Source organism: Sinocyclocheilus rhinocerous, unplaced genomic scaffold (genome assembly GCF_001515625.1).
Source record: "Sinocyclocheilus rhinocerous isolate Xijiao unplaced genomic scaffold, SAMN03320098_v1.1 scaffold576, whole genome shotgun sequence".
Classification (NCBI taxonomy): domain Eukaryota; kingdom Metazoa; phylum Chordata; class Actinopteri; order Cypriniformes; family Cyprinidae; genus Sinocyclocheilus; species Sinocyclocheilus rhinocerous.
Genome location: NW_015662167.1, coordinates 2,792,737 through 2,800,133, shown reverse-complemented (window position 1 = coordinate 2,800,133; position 7,397 = coordinate 2,792,737). Strand labels below are relative to the sequence as shown.

Below are 7,397 nucleotides of genomic sequence, written 5' to 3'. Positions count from 1 at the left end.
AATTCTATGTGGATTTTACAGTCAAAACTGTACTAGATTAAAGTGTGTTAAACTGTGCTATACAAAGCGCCTTTAAAAAAAAAAAAGTAAAAATGCATAATTAAATAAATAACTGAACAGAATCATTGTCTATTGTCTATGACACACTCATGTCATTCCAAATGTATTTCTTTGGTAATGCTTTACTTAAAGACTTTATGTATAATGCATTATAAATAGTTATTAAAGGGTATAATGCATTATAATTATTCATAACGTGCGTTGTCATACATTATATATTGTCATAAATAATTATAACCAAATTTAAAATGCATAGTGTGTAACAATGAATTGATAAGTGTTATAATGTGTTAACTGCGGGTTCAAATTATTCATGAGATTGTACAACGCTCTATAAGGTGCATTACGAGCCATAATTACTGCATTAAAACTACTTTTATAATGCATTATACATAAAGGCTTTAAGTAAAGTGTTGCCTCTGCTTCTTTCTGTGGAACACACACACACAAATATTTTGAATTATGGTGGTAACCAAACAGTTTCACTTCCTATTTACTTTCACTGTATTACTTGTCTGTACAAGGTAAGTCAATGGGAACCAAAACTGTTTGGCTACCAACATTCTTCAAAAATATCTTCTTTTACGTTCCACACAAGAAAGAAAGTCATGCAGGTTTTAAGTAACATGAGTGTGAGTAAATGATAACAGAATTTCCATTGCTGGTGAACTACCTCTTTAACAAAACAACAACAGCAGTCATTCTTATTTAAGCAGGCAGGTGAAATTCCAGTTAGGGAACATGGCCTAAGCAATTGGGTAAATAGGTCAGTATGTACCACAAACTGGTCCCATACCTTACATCAGGCTAGAGAAGTCATATTTCTTTTATTCACTCTGCCAAAGCAAGGCGCATCAAAGGATATTTGCAATCATTGTGAACACACATCAGCCACATCAAATTAGTCTCCAGTCAGACATCTCCAAATGATGATCACACAAAGCGTCATTACCTGGGAGCCAACCTGATGTGAAGCATGAAAAGGCTAATAGTTTTTGATATCTGAACACCTTTACATTCTCTGCCTCTGCACAAGATGAAAGAATGCACCTGAGCACACTTTATTGGTCAGAGGATCGGAATGAAGCCTGGAGATGAGCTAATGTGAAAACAAATTATTTCACCTCAAAGCAATTCCTAACCCTTAACTCTAAATATGGGCATTCCTCACTCCTGAAGACCATACTGATCCAAAGGAATACCAAGCCACCTCTTTATGATCAAATAACACGTTGTGCTTATTAATGAGGTATGAATCGCAAACATGGGTGAAGAGAACGCGCCGCAGCTCATGTTAACGGATGAAGTAGGGCATGTTATTTAGAGCGAACATTTGAAGGCTGCTTTTTACCACTGGACACTGGTGGAATTCCTCAGGTGCATTGTGCAGAAGTCTCCAGTAAAACACTGTGTGTGTGCGTGTGACCCACACATGCATACACACACAGTGCATGGTGTAAAGTGGTCATGCATCCCGACAGATCTGTCACCAGCTGCTTAGAGTGTTGCTCAGTCGATGATGGCTACCACCACTGCGCTTTGTGTTCCGCCCTGCAGCCACACAGACAGGCCTGATTTCTTACAGTTACTCTCTGCTCGGAAAACTCTTTGTTTACACCTGCAAACACATACCGCAGTCTCATCATTACCATCAACGGATGTATCAATGGCATGCTGTAGGCATAAGCACTGGCCTTAATGCTCAATAAATTGCTTTAACATTCATCACCTGGGCCGCAATACTCTGCAGTGTTGATTTAACAGAGCAATATTCTACATTTTTCCTGGTTGGGGCACACGGCGTAAATCACCCAGCAGAAGAAACAGCTTCCTCCTGTAATTGGCCGCAAGTTGTGCCTATCCGACGGGACGTGTTGCAGCACAGGCTGTAACCCGAGGAAGATTCCATCTTAAAGGAGAAAACTGCCTTTTACAATAACAAATGCTTGGAATCAGCTCAGTATATAAGTTACATAGTTTGGGAATTTAAACTTGTAATCACAAAATAACCTTTCTATTTTAAGTTCATGCTATCTTTTTTGTCACTGTTTTAATTCATACCGTTGTCTTTCATTTCATTGTTCCAATCTTTAAAGATATTTTTTTTACTTTTTAGAATTTATATTATATACATTACAATTCAAGTGACAGTAAAGAAATATATAATAATAGTAATATAATTATATACAAATCATAATATTTTAAAATATTACAGTATTTACTTTATTTTTCAACAAAGAAATGAAGCCTTGGTGAGCATAAGAGACTTTTCTAAAACATAAAAAAAAACTGTACAGACCTCAACCTTTTGAATTATCGGAGTGTGTATAAAATATAATATATAAAGTATAAATCTAAAATATATCAAATAAATTCATTGTTATTATTATTATTATTAATGGTAGTAGTAATAATAAAAAAACATAAAATATACAGTATAAATATGTAAAATATATAATAGTATATATTTTATTATACTTTAGATTTTATAAATTAAATTAGATTTTCAAAAAATATTTTTATTTCTACATTTTTTTATATTTCTACATTATTAAATATGCATTTAAATGAAATAATATCAAATATTTTTATTTCAGTAAATTCATATTTAGTGTGGAACATTTTTAATCACATTCTTTTTCAATTCAGTTTAATGCATTCTCGCATTATGATAATTATCATTTTACTGTCTTATGAATTTGTGCGTGAAACTTCATTTTAAATATAATTTGCACTTTGAAGTGTCACAGAAAAACATTAGTCTGACACCTGCAATCATAACTCTATGTATCCACTGGAGTGACCGACTCATTTTTCAGACCACTACAAACACATGAAACACTCCTGTGTTTGCCCGGGGTCTGACAGTGGGCTTTGATTGAGATTTGGGGGTAATGTAGCAGCCAGTCTGAGCCTCTCAGAACCGCGACACTAAAACAGGCGCAGACTGTGCGCCACACAGAGAGACAGCAGCAGCATCCGTCATCACCACCATTACCCTTTGTTGTAGCCAGTCAGGTGCTGAAAGTCTGGGTTAAAGAGCATTCACCAGAGGTAGTTCTCTTCCCTTCTCCAATTTCCTTAATCCCCAAATTAATTCCCTTTTATAGATGCTCTGTAAAGTGAAGGATATTTTTGTATCAATTACAAAGCAGTCTGTTTTACTTAAACAATCTCAGAGCACTGACCTTGAGATGGGAGCAACTTTTAGTCAAAGTCAGCCTGCAGGGAAATGGATTTCATGAAAGATTCAATGTGAGTTTCTTTATTCCGAAACATGCTAAACACTCTTAGCTTCTACAGGGGTCTAAAGAATCATGAATAGATTAGCATTGGGCAGTATGATGGCATATACTTTTTGATGGTACAATGTGGCAGCCAGCAGAGTTTGATATACAGTTTTGCTATCAAATGGCAGATACTCGATATAGTCACAGCTATCGGTGAACAGGACAACTTTACAATATTTACACTACTGTTCAAACGTTCAGGGTCGGTAAGATGTTTTGGAAAGAAGTCTCTGCATTTATTTGGTCAGAAATACAGTAAAACAGTCACGTTGTGCAATATTGGTACAATTTAAAATAATTGCTTTCTATATTTTAAAATGTATCATTTATTTTGTGATGGCAAAGCTGAATTTTCAGCAGCCATTATTCCGGTCTTTAGTGTCAGATGCTTCATTTTTCAGGAATCTTTGATGAATAGCATGTTCAAAACAATAGCTTTTATTTGAAATAGAACAATGCATACATCTTTACCGTCATTTTTTATCAATATTACTATAGTATTACCATAGCATTATTTTCTTTAAAAATATCAATAGCTAGGTTTCCATCCAGAGATTCAAATTTAATTTATGTGCAAAACTGGAATATCGCATAAAACATTTGTGAATAAAGCACCATTTCCATCCAACAAGTCAAAGAGAACAAAATCGTCACTTCCTCATAAACAGACACTAGGCCTGTCACTAAGAAAAGTAGGAGAAGCCACTAAATATAATAATCTTCATATATGATAAATTACTTGCGCCTCAGAGTGAGCAGGCGAAACTCAGTAAACACTGTCATCGCTTTCAGAGGTGGATGCTGCTGTTTGGGAACGCAGTCGTGTAAGACAATTATACAGAAATAGGCCTACTTTGATGACAGACTTTCAGAATGACCAAAACAACATTTCAGATGCTGTGCAGCGAGCAGATGAAACACAATAATTGCGGTCATTTCTTTCGGAGGTGGATGCCTGCTGTTTGGGAATGCAGTCATGGAAGACAATTATACAGAAATACTTTGCTCAGGCATTTCAGAATGCCCAAAACAACTTTTTAGATGCTGCTCAACAAGATCGGTCTGCTGTTTAGTCAAGTTATCCCGTCCCATCATGCAAAGTCACATGACTTTTTTGATGCGCAAGGTGGAATTTATTCGGTAAATGTGTTTCCATCGTAGTTTATGCAAATTTTTTCTTATCGGATAAAAAGTTTATCCTACTCAGTTGTGCGCATACGTTTTTTTGCACATTTTTACAATTTATGTGCATCTTGGCGTTTCCATCCAGCGTTTTTAATGCGATATTCCAAATTGTGCATAAAAATAGGTGGATGGAAACATAGCTAATGACCCAACTTTTGAACACTACTGTAAAGAACAGTGATGTCCGACTTGCTAACAAACAGATTATTTCAATCTGAATTGCACATGCAGATCTTTCAACTAAAGGAACTAAAGAAGCGAGGAAAAAACCTGAAGCAATTAGAAAGAACCATCTGAATGAACAATTCACTTAAATGAATCAGACTTCCCAACACTGGTGCAGAATATTCACAATGATGACAATCACAAAATGTTATCGCACATCGTCGAAAAACATTTGAAATACATTTATTCTTTGTACACGGACACAGTTTGCTGAACATAAAGGCTTAAGTTGTCTGCAAGCACATAAACCACAAACATGCAAAAGGCCACCCACAAATATGTCTTTCATAACACAGTTCACATCTTTGCTGATAAGCTCAGAGCCAAAGTAAATACAAACTCACTTTTCCACCTGAACTCGAGAGTAAATAGTGCAAGTGTGCGCAAAGCAGTTGGTCAACATTTTGTCTCTGATATTTGCTTGTAACTTAAATCTGGTTGTAACTAATAATGATAAAGTCAAGTATGTAGTAATTTGTTGGTGAACAAAACTAACGCTGTGAATACACAAAACTATATTTTCCAACCACATTCCAGAAGGACAATGATAATATTTATAGGGGTACCGTTAAGATTGCATCCTAACTTTTTTGGTCTTTAAATCATGCTGAAGATAGATTTGTTACCCGTCCAGCAAGCTGAGGGAGGTCCGTGACCTTTCATTCACTGAGAGATTTATGATCTGTTAGGTTCAGCTCCCAGGAATGTTTTGATTTAGCACTTGTAATTTCATTATCAAAGGTCACAACAAAAAACTGAAGCTTTATTAGTTCTACCTAAAATCCCTTCATCATTCAAAGCTCCCTAATAATACCTGCACTGACTGGCTCTCAGTTTCCCTCTGTGAAAGATGAGTCATCTCACACCAGACAAAAAGTATCTTCCCCTGATGTGATGATGACTATTACATGAAATGGATTCTTGAGCTCCCGTGGCTTATTTAGTAAACAGAAGAGCGCAGATGCCTGCCACTCAGGTTAAAAGAGGGAAAAATCCTCAAGCTTATTTTCAAGGGGAGCAGAGGCGGAGTGTCTTAGGGCCGTGTCGAAAGACATCTGATGGAACGGAAGCATTGGCAGGCTTTGTTGGCAGGTCAGGTGGCACTCCATCATTCCACTCTGCAATGACCCCTAACGCAATAACCTTGACTTAGACTTGGACTGCTAGGTCACTATATGCAATGGCTTCAAAAAGTATTTTGGTGTTTAAACTGTATGAATGTTAGTGCATTCGATTAAAAGAAAATAAAGAGGCATCAGTCAACATGAGCTTTTCTCAGAACTAATGTTTTTATGTTTTCTGAACAAACTGGGTCATTTTAGTGGAAATATTAAGTCAAATTCACAGAGATGTCTTAGCAGAGTAATCGCAAGTGCAGTTCATCACATTAACTAAGTGTGAAATGCCTAATGTCTGACAACCGAAAAGTTTTGGTTGAATAGTATATCTACAGTATATCAAATTTTGAAAAGTGTAAAACCTAATAAACTTTTTTTTCGTGCTTGTTAAACAGGCTTATGCTATCTATGTTGTTATCTAATGCAATGACATTCATACATTTTAAATGTGGCTTAAGTGTCAAGATACACTATTGGGCCACTTATAATCTGACAAATTGCACGAAGCTGTAGCTTTTTACATTGTAGATTTAAAATAATTTCCCACAAATGTTGGATAACTATGCAACTACAATGAAACACTGGTGGAATTCCTTGTCAAAGTGTGAAGCATGCACTGAGAGAAAGCACTTTCCTCTGCACAAAGCACTGTTTTTGGAGAGGAGAAATTGGAGGATTGATGACCCCAGCTGAAAATCATCTCCCACATTTGGCTGGGGTTCAAAAGCACAAATAACCATGGAAACTGCTGGCTCAATGATCCGCATGTTGGTTTCGAACACACCGGCTGTGCAGTACGTGGATGGTACAGTGCTTCACGCATAGTTAACAGACTGAGGAGTTACATCCTGGGAGGCAAGATGGACCCCAATCAAAACATTCAGCATTTCTTAGAAGATTTCTGAAAGAATACCTCAGACTATGTGTATAAATAACAGGCTAATAATATATTGTCATAATAAAATATTGTCATCGTGTTTTTTTTTATATTATAGCTTTTTAACAACAAAACAACCAAGCATTAATTTTTTTAATAATAATAATATACACTAATATAAGATAACAATATATTAATATGCACTACCAGTCAAAAGCTTGGGGTTAGTAACTTTTTTTTAAAGAAATTAATACTTTTATTCAGTAAGGATCCATTAAACTTAATAAAAGTGACATTAAAGGGGTCATATGATGCGATTTAAATTTTTCCTTTCTCTTTGGAGTGTTACAAGCTCTTGGTGCATAAAGAAGATCTGTAAAGTTGCAAAGACTAAAGTCTCAAATCCAAAGAGATATTCTTTATAAAAGTTAAGAGTCAACCACGCCGACCTAAAACGGCTTGTTCTAACACGCCCCCACATATTTACGTCACGATGTGGGAAGATTTGCATAACACCGCCCAAATGTTCACGCAAAGAAAGAAGACCTAACTTTATTCTCGCTGTAGTTTTGTTGTTGCCGCTGCCGCCATGTCGTGAAGACGCTGTGTGCTTCGTTGTGAAAGCGAAACTACTTTGTTTGG

General features: G+C 36.0%; 1 long non-coding RNA gene across 1 annotated transcript in view; it reads right to left on the bottom strand.

Annotated features, from left to right (window-relative positions):
- Window positions 1–3,163: 3,163 nt before the first annotated feature.
- The window catches only part of LOC107727837 (uncharacterized), a 14,935-nt gene continuing 10,701 nt past the window's right edge, over window positions 3,164–7,397 (bottom strand). Inside the window, exon 4 of the long non-coding RNA XR_001638401.1 lies at window positions 3,164–3,175. This is a non-coding gene — a long non-coding RNA (uncharacterized LOC107727837). The remainder of the gene's footprint in view (window positions 3,176–7,397) is intronic.